This window comes from Microcebus murinus, chromosome 10, assembly GCF_040939455.1.
Source record: "Microcebus murinus isolate Inina chromosome 10, M.murinus_Inina_mat1.0, whole genome shotgun sequence".
Classification (NCBI taxonomy): domain Eukaryota; kingdom Metazoa; phylum Chordata; class Mammalia; order Primates; family Cheirogaleidae; genus Microcebus; species Microcebus murinus.
In genome coordinates, this window is record NC_134113.1 from 28,613,638 (window position 1) to 28,629,091 (window position 15,454).

The window sequence follows — 15,454 nt, forward strand, 5'->3', positions numbered from 1 at the left end:
GCATCCCAGCCTCAGCATTCTCACAGGCTGAGGTTTGGATTGGATAAGTTAGTTGAAGATCAATATTTATAAAGGAAAATTTAAATTCTCTGTGGCTCTTGATTTTTTTTTCTTCTTCTTTTATCCGTATTCTTTCTATTATAAAAGTGGATAAACCTTGAGGACATCATGCTAAGTGAAATAAGCTAGACACAAAAAGACAAATACTGCATGTTTCAACCTAGGTGAAGTATGTAAAGTAGTCAAATTCATAGGGATGGAAAGTGTAATGATGGTTGTCAGGGCCTAGGAGGGGAGGAGAACAATTGTTGTTGCTTAATAGGTACAGAGTTTCCGGAAGTTGGAAACAGTTATGGAGACGAATGGTCCCACAACCTAGTTTAAATACCACTGAATTGTGTACTTAAAACTGGTTGAAATGGCATACTTTATATTATGTATATTTTACCACAATAAAAATAGCTACCTTAAAAAATATTCCTTTTCTTAGACAATGGGGGAAAATCCAAAGGAAGGCAGTTGTTAAAGTCACAGAAATGGTGAAGTACCAAGGATTTTAGCCAGAGGTAGCATCTTCAATGAATTAGTTTCTTTACCTCTTCTCAGGAATATCTGGGAGTATTTGGCCACATGAGCCTTAATATATACACATTCCTGCTAGGTGAGGGAAGGGCCTGAAGTGTTCAAGAAAATAATATGCCAACAGTTCACTGCACATTGGAAAGCAAACCACATGTTTAGTTTAACATTGTAAATCTTCTAATCCATATGCTTGTATAATATAGGATATTTTAATAGTATAGAAATAAGAAGTTTGTTACCACTCAAGCAATAACATCTGTCATGATGTAAAACTTAGTGAAGGTGACAATAGTTAATAAAATGTCTATGCTACTATGACTGGTTTACATAGGAATAGCAGTAGTGCTCTCACTATAATAAGAATACAGTCATGTGCCACACAATAGTGTTTTGGTCAAAGATGGACTGCATATATGATGGTGGTCCCATAAGGTTATAATACCACATTTTCATTGTACTTTTTCTATGTTTAGATATTTTTAGATACACAAACACTTCCCATTATGTTACAATTGCCTGCAGTATCCATGATAATCACACTGCACAGGCTTGTGGCCCAAGAACAATAGGCCACACCATAGAGCCTAGGTATGTATAGGCTGTGCCGTCTAGGTTTATGTAAGTGCACTCTAGGATGTGCACGCAACAATGGAATTACCTAACAATGCATTTCTCAGAATGATTTTCCATTGTTAAGCAATGCACATCTATATATATATATATATTGGTACGCTCTTTCCCAACTGGTAGATAGCTAACCTGACATAGAAGAACTTGGTAATTTACCAAATGCCACAAAACTAATTAATGTTTGGAAGGAGACATTGTACTGCAAACTGCCACTCCTAACTCAGTACTTTTAGGTCACAACATTACGGTTGAATTTATCACTTAATACCTAAATTCTACGCATAGTGGCAGGATGAAAGCAGAATATTTTTAAGTGTGAATTAGATGAGTCAATGTTATCTATATCGTCCCTGCTGATATATTAGGACAATCTTGGAAGGATTACAAAAAAAAAAACTGTTTTATTTCAGCTTTCCAATGTCCCCGACTCTTTAGTGAGGTGGCTGCTCCTAAGACCATTACAGAGAGGAGGCAGGTCAGGGGTTGGTGCACAGCGATTGCGCTTCTAATGGACCACAAGTTCTTTCTTAGGCTTCAGGGATAGGGCAATGAACAAGGCACCCTTCAATGATCTCAGGGAAGAGAGGGCTTCAGGGTGCTCAACCCTGCAAAGCGCTACCAGCGGGTCCAGGGAGAGGAAGCCTGAAAGTGAGCCACTGCTCTTAGCAAGATGCTGAGCTACACAAAGCTGTGTCACTAGAACACTAAGGACTAAGCCCTGATGGTGCAGGGCAAGGGGAGACAAGAGTTGTGGAATTGAGTACTGGTGACGCTGGGAAGCATGCTGCTATGACAAGGGGCACAGAAATGATGAAGAAAGGAACACAGTGGCAAGAGAAATGTTCTCCTTTTCTAAGAGGAATACATTAATAGGACTGATCTTGCAAAATGAGAGAGACTGGTGACAAGGAAGAAAAGAAGAATAACTATAGGAGGGAAGGTCTGGAGCCAGGAAGAGATGGGGTCCAGAGCACGGGGCGGGGGGGGGGGGAGGGGATTGGGTGCAGCCCTTCTTCCCTTTAGCAGGGAGAACGTGGAGCATGTGGGTACCTCAAGTGGGTTTGGGCTTGTGGAAGAAATATAAGGTATTTCTAAGGAACCCTGAGGAATCCTATATTTTCTCTCTGTTCTATGAGGAAAGGTCAAGGGCTGAGAGGACAGGAAAATGCACATTAGACTGAAGGAAGAGGTAGATCATCAAACAGTCATTGCAGAGAAGAGAATATAGACTTTCCGAAGAAGCATCATAAGACCATCTGGTGGTTCCAAGTGCTCATTTGAGCTTTGTTGTGAGTTTAATATGAGTCTAATGGCATGGTTGAATGATTGTTGTCTCCAGTAATATTTAGGTATGATGTACTTAGAGTTTTTTATTTAGGTTTCAAAAGAAGAATGGGGCAAGGAAATTAAGGATGCTTTCAAGGTGTACAGAATATGAGGTAGGTGAAGACCTATGGTGGGTGAGAGCACAAAGAGGAATTACTGATGGTGAAAATCACTCTGGTCTGCAGGTGGATGGGAGCCTAAGAGGCAGTCAGAGGAGGGCTGGAGAACAGGTGAGGGGAGGTGCCAGAGGATAAGATCCTTGAAGGCAAGGTTCCTAAGGTACTGAAGTTATCAGAAACTACACAGCTTATAACAGGACTGTGTGAGTAGGCAGCTGAGCGAATATGAAAAAAATGGTTTGGTTAAGGGGCAAAGTATGCAAGGTGATAGTGATGAGTTATCTCTGTGGATGCATGTTCAAGTTGCCACTGATTGTGACAGTTGTCACAATGAAGTGAAAATGTATGCTCCAAGTCCTAAGCTCATCAGTGAGTGAGGAGAGTTACTGAGAGTTTGGAGGATGACCACAAAACTGTGGTTGGTGATGACAGGTGTCTCTAATGGGGAGAGGTTTTGAAATTGCACGACTATCGGGTTTGAGGGCTCCCACCCCCACCTCAAGGGACCCTGCCCAAGAGCGCTTTGGTCAAAATGCTTCAACTCAGTTAGAGGCTCTGGTCCAAGGGCCAGGGCTATTTCTTACCATCTTTGCTTTCCTTCCTTCCTGAGTCAAACAGCTTACTTCACACAAACTAAGCATTTAACAAATATTGATTTCATTAAATAAAAGCTAAAATGTAGTAATTAATGGGAGGGAGTGAGGAGAACTAGAAAACTAAAAGCCAGACAGCCCAGAAAATAAATGTCAGAGACCAGAATATGTTTTAGACTATATACACAAAATCATTTTCCAAATTTTAGTTTAAATTGTATATTGTACTAATGATCATACTGACTCAGACTGTGTCAGGGTATGGTGGTTAGAATGTAAGTTTTCTCTACTGAATTTTATATGCAAGCCACAGTCAAAATGTCTACCATTTAATTTTGTTTTCAAATTCCTTCTATATCACATGAATTTTAATGCGATAGAAAAAAGAACTTGTAAAAGTCTTTACTTTTAAGTTTAAGAGACCAGAAGTTCAAGAGATCTAAGATTCTACTTTGAATGCTAAAATGTTAAAGTCATGTCTTACAGTTCTATAATTTAAATAAACATAAAAGGAGCTCAAAATGCTATGTTTACACATAATAACTGTTGTAATACACCCTCACATCTCTCAAAAGTTACCTAGTCATTATTTTTAGTGTGATGTAATATGTCTAGATGGTAGAGACAAGCTGAAGTCAGAGACAGGAGAATGTTTTTTCAAAGTATGTCTTTTTTCTTTCTTCACAGGCAAAAATATGGCTCAATTATGCCTTGAATTGTAGTGAGGAATGTGTGTGTGTATGTGTGTGTGTGTATGTGAGTATACATATGCATCTTTCTCTTTTGTACTCACAAAAAGAAACTTTTCATCTCTGTAACTTTTGGTTGTAGGTGTATAAAGTGTTTACAGGAATTCTGACTTCAGTAATCTTTAAATTCTCTATCCTTAACTCTTAGGACATGAAATATGGTGGTAGTGCTCTCAGCCATAGAGGAAAATATGGCAAGGCATAATGATTTTTGGCAATAACTCCTTACTAGATCAAGTAAAATTTACATGAAATAAAGCTAATGTTATTTAGGGTATTGAAAATATTTTCAGATTTCCTTTCATGTTTTAATATGTGGTAAATAAATATTTAAAAAATACATGCTCAAAGACCTTCAGGAAGCATTCAAAGGCAACTATGTAATAGTTTTGGTGAGCCTCTTCCCTGAAATTAACTTGTAGGCAATACTATCACTTGCTTCTCCTCCATGTCACATCACTAAACAGATCTTTTAAAAATATATATTCTAAAACAATCTCTAAAAAGCAATTTAAAAAAACAATCTCTTCATATTTTAACATTTATATTTCACATTGGATTTAAGCAGTGAGAAAATTTATTTAAAATGTTGAAGTATTATATATATATGCATATGTATATATCAAGTACCAATGCTTACAGTCAAGAATATTTATTTTTTAATAACTGAAGTCCATCTCTGACATCTTAAATGTAGCCTAATAAATTCAGTGCGTCTCTTTTGCTTAATAATGAGGTATGAAATGTCTACTAAAAAGATGCCAATTTACAAACCTCAAAAATGTATAGTTTAATATGAGTGAAATGCCACAGATGTTTACAATTTGTTATTCATGAAGAAATTAATAAGGATCAATGTGTACCCAACATTTCAAGAAAGCTCAGATTATGTAATTCCACAGGCCTGATAGATATAAACTTGTTTTGTTTTCACTGTTCAAGTTTTGTCCCTGAAGATTGGGTTGCCTCTCTAATTACTGCCAACTTTCAGTTCATCATTATTTCTTTTCTAGATTTGGCAGTCCTTCCTTACATAGGGAATACGTGTTGTTTGAATGAGATAAGAGTAACTGTTGAACAAAGATTCCTAGCCTCAAAATATTGAATATGTATGATGGAAGTAAGAAATTAAATACTTTGGAGATAAAATGACAAAATTAAGTGCAGGATACGGATAATATCTATCCATTTGAGGGGTAATATAGTACTTAATCTCTTTATTAGATTAAATATTAGTAAAAATAAAAGATCCATAAAAGTTATCTGACTGGCTCAAGGTCACAGAGCTAGTTGTAGCAGGCAGTATTAATAACTGGGTGTCTTGGCTAATAGGACTTCTTTTCACTAAATCTATAGGGTGACCATCTATTTACTGTGGTCATCTACCAAATATTAGTCATATTTATATCAATTTATCCATGTAGTCTCTCATCAAGTGGACATTTATCTGAATTCTTTTCCCCAAAGCTAAGTCTTAGTAAATAAAAGCATCCAAGGTTTTTGGCTAACCTCATGGAGAGTTTATGAGATGATGACATTTCAGGTAGAATGTGTTACACAGAAGGTGGCCAAATTCATACAAGAGTTTGAAAATACATAAATTTCCAAAGAAAAATACTGACATTGAGTGATTGAATCACAGAATTATTTATTCTATTTAAATCCACATTAAATTCAAATGCACTTAGTTTTCCTTTATAACATGCATTTGCATTTTCCTGAAGGCAAATGATATGATGTCTATGATTTCCTTCAAAATAATCCAGTATGGGTTATATGAGTAGTGGGTGGGGATATGGAGGAGATAAGTTTACTGATGGATGAATGAAAATTTATTATACCATTCTCTTCCTATTATATAAATATATTTTCATAATAACAAGTATGAAAACCATTTGTTTTCTCATGTAGGTTAATGTTATTTAACCAAAAATTAGAAACCTGTGGGAAATCATGTTAAAATATGCAGAGTCCCATTGTTCAGCTAGCATCATATCTTTTTAACTTTCATCCTTCCATGAATAGACCCTAATTTTTTATTCGTCTCTTAAAATGCCACCTGACAGAGAGAGACAACATAAATGTCTTCTTATTTGTGGCATTTGTTTTCATTTTCATGTAGTTATCAGCTGTTCCAACTCTAGGGGAAACAAAGAATTCCTGTTTTCCCTGTTCCCAAGGTGTTTGGGAGGTGCAGGGAGGTGCTGAAGATGGAGGTACTTTGCAACTCGGGAGTGTCAGTAATCATTATGATAGTGATGATCATGACGATGAAGACAATGATAATTGCTCCCTTCTTCTGTTTATCTTGTTTCATCTGACACGGTCTCATGTGCAATTAAGGTTCTTTTTAAATCAGTGTTCATGTTTATCAGTTGCTTATAGCAAGATAATAAAATCAGAGGAATTCTGAAAATAACCTTATTTAACTTCTGTGAGCGTTAGTAAGCTCAACATCTGTACTTGAATGTGCTCTATTCCACCCAGCCTAAAATGAAAACACCATTAGACTTCAAGGTAGAATCTTATTCTTACTTTAATCCTAATCATTTTTTTTTTTTTTTTTTTTTTTTAGTTCTAGAGTGCTTTTGGCTAATTGGGAAGTTGGAGGATATCTATAAATGGTCATCATCTGTATGACTGAAATATGTAACATTGCATTTTATTTTATTTTCTATTTTAGCTCTTACCTTCAGAAGCTCAGGTACCAATCTTTTAACATGTTTTTCCGTACTTTGGTTTATATAAGAAAATTTTCTAAGCTAGCTAAAATCTATTCTCAAAAAAATAAAATGAAAAACTTTCTCTCCCTCCATTTTATGCATTCCCAAAGTTTTGTTCTAAGCAACCAGAATTCCTTTATGGAATTTAAAATATAAGCAACTCTGTAACGATGCAATGATACAGTTGTGACAATTCCCTTTCATTTCCTTCAATGCTATCTTACTGAATATAAGGTAACGTAAGGGAGGAGCTCTAACACATATATTTCACAGTGGGAGATGATTTACTTTTAAATTTAAAAACACTAAAAGAATTATTATTAAAGTTCATATTTAAAATTTATGAATTTTACATTAGGTAACAAATCGAATCCTATTAAAAGAGATGAAGTAGAGTCAAAATAGTAAGACAGTGTCAAAGTTAGATTACTCAACTCATAATTAGCTCCTAAAAGTGAGTGGGATTTTTTAATCCTAAATTAAATAACTGAGTGATTCAGTTCCCACATAATAGTTACTAATTAAAAGTTTGAAAAAAGTTAATAGAACTCTTTTTTTTTACTTTGCAATCCTGTAATTCACTCTTTTTAAAATATATTTTTAAATAATTGTCAAAACATTTTAATATACAAAAATAAGACATATAACAGCTTTAACATAAGCTAATATTTTAACATATTTGCATCTCACTTAAAATATAAATATAACTAACAGTAAAAGCATCATTTACTATCTTATTCTTTTTCATCCTTAGAAATAAACATAATGTGATATCAGCATGTATCTTTCTTATGCATGTTTTTATACTCTTACTACATGTCTGTACTATTGACAATTCTTATCTTGTGTGCTTTAATTTTTACATAAGTGATTTCATGTTGTACATAGCACTTCATTTTCTAAGTTCTCCTAATCATAGGAAAATCATAATAAAATTGGATGACATGTTTAGCTAGCTCTAATTATAGAGTAGGTCTCAAAAATAGCTCCCTTCACTGTCACCTTTTTATCAAAAAGACATTTGAGAACAAGAAACACAAAGATTTTCTATGTGATACTTACCTGTAGCCAAATCGTCCTAACTTTCACAATCCAGGAATTACTCACTCTTTGGCTCCGTCTCTTCTTAAATAACATGAAGGCGATAGAGGAATGCATTAGTGTGAGAAATGATTAGGATCCGATCGAATACAAGTAGCCAAGTCAATGACTTCACATTATTAAATTCATTTCTTTATTCTCTGAACTGATAAAATGAGTTTAAGGAGAGATGCAGATCTGACACTTGCTTCATTAAATTTCATTATGTAACTGAAAAAAGAAAGCAGGAAAATGAGCTTATGGATTACAAATTGATGCAATGCAAATGTTTTTTGGAAGTCACTTAGTTGGAATTTGACAGATATTTCCCCCCACACACAATGTTATTCACAATGGTTATTATCTGTTCAGCTCAGGAAAGTATGTTAAACTCATCATGAATACAAGTTTTAGATTTGTTCACAGTATGGAAGCGTGCCATGTGATATTCGGTTTGGGTTTCCTGTTGCATTTACACCCGGCAGCAAGGGGGAAGGGACTTCTGTCCCATATCCTCTGTTCCTGTCAAGCACCAGGAGTAGGATGTTTCTAAATGCCAAATGTTGATATTGATTGATAGTGCTTGGCCTCAAGGATTCAGCAGGTAATTTGAGATTTAGTGGCTGAGATGACCAACTCCTTGCTCAAAGAGGACCCAAAGAATGTTAAAGTAAACATCAGAGAACGAAACTCCAGGAGAAAATGTCCAAGGAATCATGGGTCTCAGGCTGACTTTTAAATGTCTAATTTAAGCATTTAAAATATATCACCACATTTATAATATTGTCTTATATTTCCTTGGTTTTTCATATGCTTGAATCTCAAATGGGTATCTGAAGCCTGATCCTTTCTTAACTCTGGAAAGGCATGCTCATAATCTACCAATCCTAAAAATAAAAACAATTGCTAGTTGGTACTTTCTTTTGTAATAATACTTTTCTTCCTTCTTTTATTAGTGTTTTGGGAGTCACACCTCAGAAGATAACCTCCTGGCATGAATGCATTGCTTCTCCTCTTGCAACTGGGAAAGACACTGCTAATTGATGAGCATGCTCTTTCTTGCTGAGACCACACATTGGTCTTAAACCTTTCTAAACATAGCTCTCCAAGGAGTCACTAATGATTTATCAGTTAGCAAGTGAAATGAACTATATCTGTGACCTTCAACTTAGATTCTACAGGAAAATAAAATCATAAAAAGTTGCTAAAATGGGTATTTGAGTATACAGAGAGCTTGATATTCAATTACTCCTGATAACAGGGTAAAGAACAGAGCCTCTGCTCTCTCTAGGGCATTGCATCAAATGAGCTGAGTCTGAAGGAATATTAGGGTGTAGAATAATTTGTAGCAATATGAGTAAAGTGAAAAAAAAATAGTATAGGGCATTGAAGGAGACCTTAGATATGGAGAAGACTTAAAAGATTTCTTGAAGTATATTTTTATTTTCTCCTCCACTCCCTCTTCCACACCATTCCTGTCCTTCCTGAAGTGATATCCTCCTGGACTAGCTCTGTGAAATGTTAGAGTTGATATGAAGGTAGGGGCTGCTTAGCAGTAGTAGGAAGAAGAGGAGAAAAAGAAAATCTTAAATAGCAATGGTGAAGAGAATAGTAGAATCACTGTGGTCTTAGGAGAAACTTCTCATAAATAGTTGTTTGTATGTGAATGACACATAGTAGTTGGTGAATACCTTTACTATCTTGGGGCCCATAAAAGTACAATATTCTTCATGAATTTCAATATATTCCCTAAATATAATCCACTCTGTGTATCTGTCTTGCTCCCCTAACAGTTGAAAGAGAGATGCTCCGGGGTCATGTAGCTGGTGGCTAGTAATCTCCTTTAAGGGATAGGGCACGCCCCAACACACTGGTTTCTTATTATGTCTTAGGAATCTTCAAAGTCTTCATTGTATCTCATGGGCATTGGAATCCTGGAAATTTCCACAACGGATAAATAGAACATACCATAATGGACAGATACGTGATGAAAAAATAATAATAATTTGAATGTTACTGTTATTTCAAAAAGATTAAAAGATTTTTAGCAGCAAACATAGGGTACTAACTGCTGTAATAGATAACCCTCAATTCATAGGTGTTTAACGCAAATGAAGCTTATTGGCAGGTGGCTTTCCACATGTTCATTCAAGCGCCCTGATTTGTTCCATCTGTGGGATTCCCATGTTCAACATTTGAACCCAAGGTCACTCTGTAAGTCACCTTATTTAACCAGCCAGAATGGGAAACTCTAATACAGGAGGTCTATATGATACAAAGCAAGAAGTGATTCATATTCTTTCTGCAGCATTCCATTGGTATGAACTTAATCACATGAACACGATTAACCACAAGGTGGGCTAGGAAATGTAACCTATCTATGTGACCAGAAATAAGAGGAGACGATTTTTAGTAAACACATCACAGTCTCTGCCACAACCTACTGCAGGTCTACTATGTGCTATGAAGACTTCTTGCGTTTCTCAGGTAGTCCTCACAACAACTGAAAAAGGATATTATCTCCATTTTATAGACAAGGAAGTTTAATGAATATTTGTGCTTGATCAGGACTATCCAGCTAGAAAGCATTAGAGATGGTGTTCGAAGCTGATTTCAAAAATCAAACCTTTAAGTCCATGGTCCCCAAGGACAGTCCATAGACTGCTGCAATAAAATTATTTAAAGAATGTGTTTAAATATAACTTGAGGAAAATAACCCCTGCAGATTCTTATTCAGTAGCTTTGGGTTAAAGCCCAGTAATATATAATTTTTAAAACTCCCAAGGTGATTCTATGTAAGGTCAGAATTGAGACCAGCTGCTCTAAAGTTTTGCTAAAATTGACCACTCAATGGACACTACAGGGGCATAGAAATTAGCAGTAATCAATTGCTTTTATGGGGCAAACAACAGCATTGGACCATTCCCTCTTTCTTTTAATCTTTCATTAAACATGAAGAGAGCATTGAACTGTTCAATAGCTTCTCTGGACTAACTGGTAACATGGTGATGATGTTTGAATGGTGGCATTTGTCCATAAGAGAGTGAACTGAAGGATATAGTAATTTCAAATGACATTATTCACTGAGAAACCATGAAATAATAAGTTTGGTAAGGACAACCAGATCATTACTCAGCTGGGTGGCATTTGAATCAGTATCCTAAAAAGCTCCCACTGTTTTGTTTCCAAAACTTGAGTCTCATTCTTAAACCACTGTGAAAATTAGTATGACTGGAAATGATAATGGTTAGACAAAATTTTCCTAATTTCTTTAAACTAAAAGTGAACACTATACTTTGACATCTTCTCCCAGATTGTGGCTGTTCACTTGAAAATTGTAGAGAAAGGCAGAAACTTTGTTAAAGGACATTTCCTGTTTTGAGCTCTTTGATATTAGTGTAATCTCCCACTGTTAATGTTCAGAGTTCATTTAAGCACTTAATCTAACATGGTTGTGTGGCAATTCAAATAAGAAAACATTCTTTAGGACAGGTCCTGTTCATGTTTGTGAGACTATTTTTCAGTTCTAACAATTAACATAAAAGGTGCACTCTATAGCTTGGAGTTAGGAATTTTACTAATATATATGTATCTATATGTAAATTCTAAATTCCCAAATATAAATACACTAGTGGAGAGTGAAAACACTTTGTGATGCCAGCTATTGCTTAGAGTTCAAATTTATTAAGCTGTGAAACACTAGGATGAGGATAATTTACATAACTTATTCTATTTAATTTTAAAAGGTTCAGGAAAATTTGATGGTTGCTAAAATACTCAGTCACATACGTGTGTGCAAATTTGGATAATACTTAATATAAGCCATTATTTGAAATTACAGATAGCTCACTTAATAAAAATGCAAAATCTGCTGTTCTCTTTGTCTTTTAAGAATTATTTCCATGTGTTGTAATTTAGCATGGTATAATTTGTTTGGAAAATTAAAGTAATAAAACCTTAGTTTGTTGTGTGTCTGAATGGTGGCAATGATTGTCTCTGTGGGTGGCTGCAAATGTGGGGAGAAGTCATTGTCAAGATATGCAGACAGAATAAATACTGTTTACTAAGGGCTAATGTATAAGAACTAATAATAGACATACTGTCGCATGAAAAAATTACCTCCCTAGAAGTAATTGAACAGTTAGCATACATATGTTTTCCTTCTAAATCCCTAAAATAACCTTCTGGAGAGAAAAGAAATCCAGAGAAGTCTTTGCCATCTTTCTGTGTTGCATTATCTGGAGCTATGTGTTAGACTCTGAAGTTAATAGCAATGAATGATGATTGTAATCATTGGATTATTAATATTTTAGTGGCATGATGAAATGATTATCGTAATCATGTAAAGCACCATGAACAGACACAATTGTGATAATGCTATTATTTTAGTAATTTAGAAAATTAGTGTATAATAAGAGATCAATGAAGGACAATTTCAAAATGAGTGTGTGAGAATGTGTGTAAGAAGAAAATTGTTAGATTGCAAAACTAAACAGCTGAACAAGAAACTTTGTAGAATCGTTGATTCTCATACCTTCTTCTGCAGGGGGGTTCGAAATTTTCCAGTGCAAGATGCCCTAAAAAGAGCAAGATTTTGGAACAATTCTTCTGATCTATAAAATTCCAATTGCCAAGACACAGATTTAATGTGCTGTCAAGATTTGATGTGCTGAGATTTGAAAATAATATTAGCATAGGTCATAGACAAGAATGTATTCCTCTGAGTGGGCCCTATATACATTTTTTGTGATGAATTATTTCAGAACTACAAATGAACTTGTCTTTGTTTTATACCAGTAATCCATGATTACCAATCTTGATCAAATTAACCAAGAACCGTAAATATATGAAAGTGCCACACTTCTCTAATAAGCATTTTATGTTGAGTTTTTTAGTTAGTCCCACAACAAATCTATGAGGTCAGTAGTATTAATCTCTTTTTACTGAAGAGAAAAGACAGATATAGAGATGGTCACTAGGATGTCCAAGAATGCACAATTAAAGCAAGTAGCAAAGTCGCTATCAAGCCTACACAGGCTGACTCCAGAATTCAAGCTCAAGGTCACTTTTCTATACTACTTTGTATGGTATTTAAGAACTACACGGACAAGAAAGCATTGTGTGATGTTTATAGTTTTGTGATCATTCTTCTGCATAAGCCATATAACAGTAGTTGTCCACATTATAGAAGTGGATCAGAGTGGAGTATATCAACAAAATGATACGGAAGTAAAAAACAGTTATGTAGGGGAGAATTAAGGATTTATGACAGACGATTTGTAATATACACAAAACCCAAAAAACCTGAAAATGCGGATCCTAGGCAGAAGCCAAGAGCTAGAAGAACACAGGCATAGATCAGTCAAGTGCAAGGTGAGAACAAAGGTGAGAGGGTAGAGAATGATAAGTATATATAGGACCAGTGTGACAGGGATCATTTTTAGGAAACGCTCTTTTTAGGTGATACAAAGGTGGATTAGATGCAGTATGCTATAGTAAAATAACATGAGATTAGCTACATTTTTAAAAGCTGGAATAGTGTGCTCATTATTGACTTATTTCCAGTATTTATGCCTGATATCCAATATTTCATAATATATAAGGTGCTTAAATTGGCAGAATAAAATCCATGATGTTATAATTCCTGAATAAACACGGGAAAGTTGGATTTGGCAGGGAATTCTTGTGCTATCAATGGACAGCTCATAGGAATTTGAAAAATCATGACTGAATCAGTAACACAGAATAAATTTACTTTTTTTACTTTAATTTTGTTTTTCTTTACCTCAAGTCTACTTTCTTTTTTGATTTTTACAAGTATTTCATTATGGAAAAATAGATATTTTTTTCCTAATATTTATTCTTCTGCATTCTTGCTGATGAGCCTCTCCTTAGGTGGATGTTGTCACTCTTCCTCCAAGTGGATGTTGTCACTCTTCCTCCAAGATTATGTGTCATTTTTGTTTCCAGTTTCAGCTCAAGTACAAAATTTTTCTTGATCATCTTAATGCAGATTGACCCCTGTTTTGCCTGAATGTAAATAGTAACATCAACTTGCCACTTAGAAAATGTAGTTTTTGTATATTCTATCTTTTCAACTAAATTGTAAGCCTTTGAGGATTAGGAATGTTTGACTCTCATTTTTGATATGTATACTGATGGGGCTAACATTTACCTTAGCTCCATCAGTATATACTTAGATTACTTTAATCAACTATCATTTACTGAATACTCACTAGATACTGGTTTATAGATGCTTAGGTTAGAAGGGGTAAAGAAGTAATAATGGAACAGACACACAATCTCTCTCTTAAGCATCTCATCATTTGGTGGAGAATGTATATCAATCAGAATATGCTAGGTTTTGCTGTCATAACAAATGACTACCAACTTTTAGTCATTTGCAGATAAAAATAATTTGGATATCTCTACAGCACAAGCTCATGGACAGTCAGCGAATCTCCTATCTTATGATCTACACTCCAAAATCCAGTCTGACAACACAGGCTATCTGATCAGATGGAAAAGGTAAAGGAAACATAGCAAAATCACGAGCTGACTCTAAAATTTCTTTTGCAGGTTACACATAGAGTTCCCTCCCACAACTTTTAGCAAAACCAAGTTACTTTTGTTTGGTTCCATAAGGCTGGAATATATGATTCTCCAGGAGTGGGAGGTAACTCAGAGAGGGAATATTTAGTGAATTGTAATGCCATTTACCTCAGGGAGAAAGACATGTAATAAGTTCATAATAATCCCTGTCAGAGAAGTGTAGATAGTGTCCTCTGGGAAGCCACCCACAGTAGAGAGTGTCAAATCACCTACTATCAGTGTCAGAATGAAAACTAAAGGTCATCTAATCCAAGGCAATCAATAAATACTTGTTGTTAGAGAACAAAATAAGCTGCAAAACAACGAGGTATAATGTCACTAGATAAAATACATTTTTGTGAACATGAGAAATTATATGTTGGAATTCTATACACATAATGTGTAGATTTTGTACTGTGATATTTTTTTAATCCCAAAGATCTCATTGAACCAATATTAATGTCTGAAATTACCTTTACAAAAGCACTAATGATAATTTTACAATTCTGCCAACAACTAAAAGCTCATGCAAATGGAATTTTAAGGAATGATTAGTACCTTTCTTATGCTAAATTTCATCTGTCCACTCTTTCAAAACACATAGTGAAATCTGAGAATCTATTTTTACCATTATTCTTTTCACATAAATATTACCATCATTCCCTCTACATAAGACAAACTATGCTTTTCATATCATGCTCTTTGCCTGTCATTTTTAATCTGTTCATATGAATTTAGTGAAAATTTTGTATAATTGCTAAATTTTATTAATATATATTAAACATTTATCAGTGAAAATATTTGTCTTGTTTGTAATATTTACTTTTTGTGTAGAAAAACTCATTCAAGTAGAGCACAAGCTCCATATGGTAATAAGAACTCTAATTATGTATATTTTACTTAAGTTTCCCTATAGAATTATTGCAATTAATGTAAAAGTCATGACCTTCCAGTATTGAAAAGTATGGACTACAAAAAGAAAGTAGAATATGGTAGATAATAGTCTTTTTATGGATTCTTTCCTCAGATTGCTCAGGGAAAAAATCAGTGAATTTCTCAAA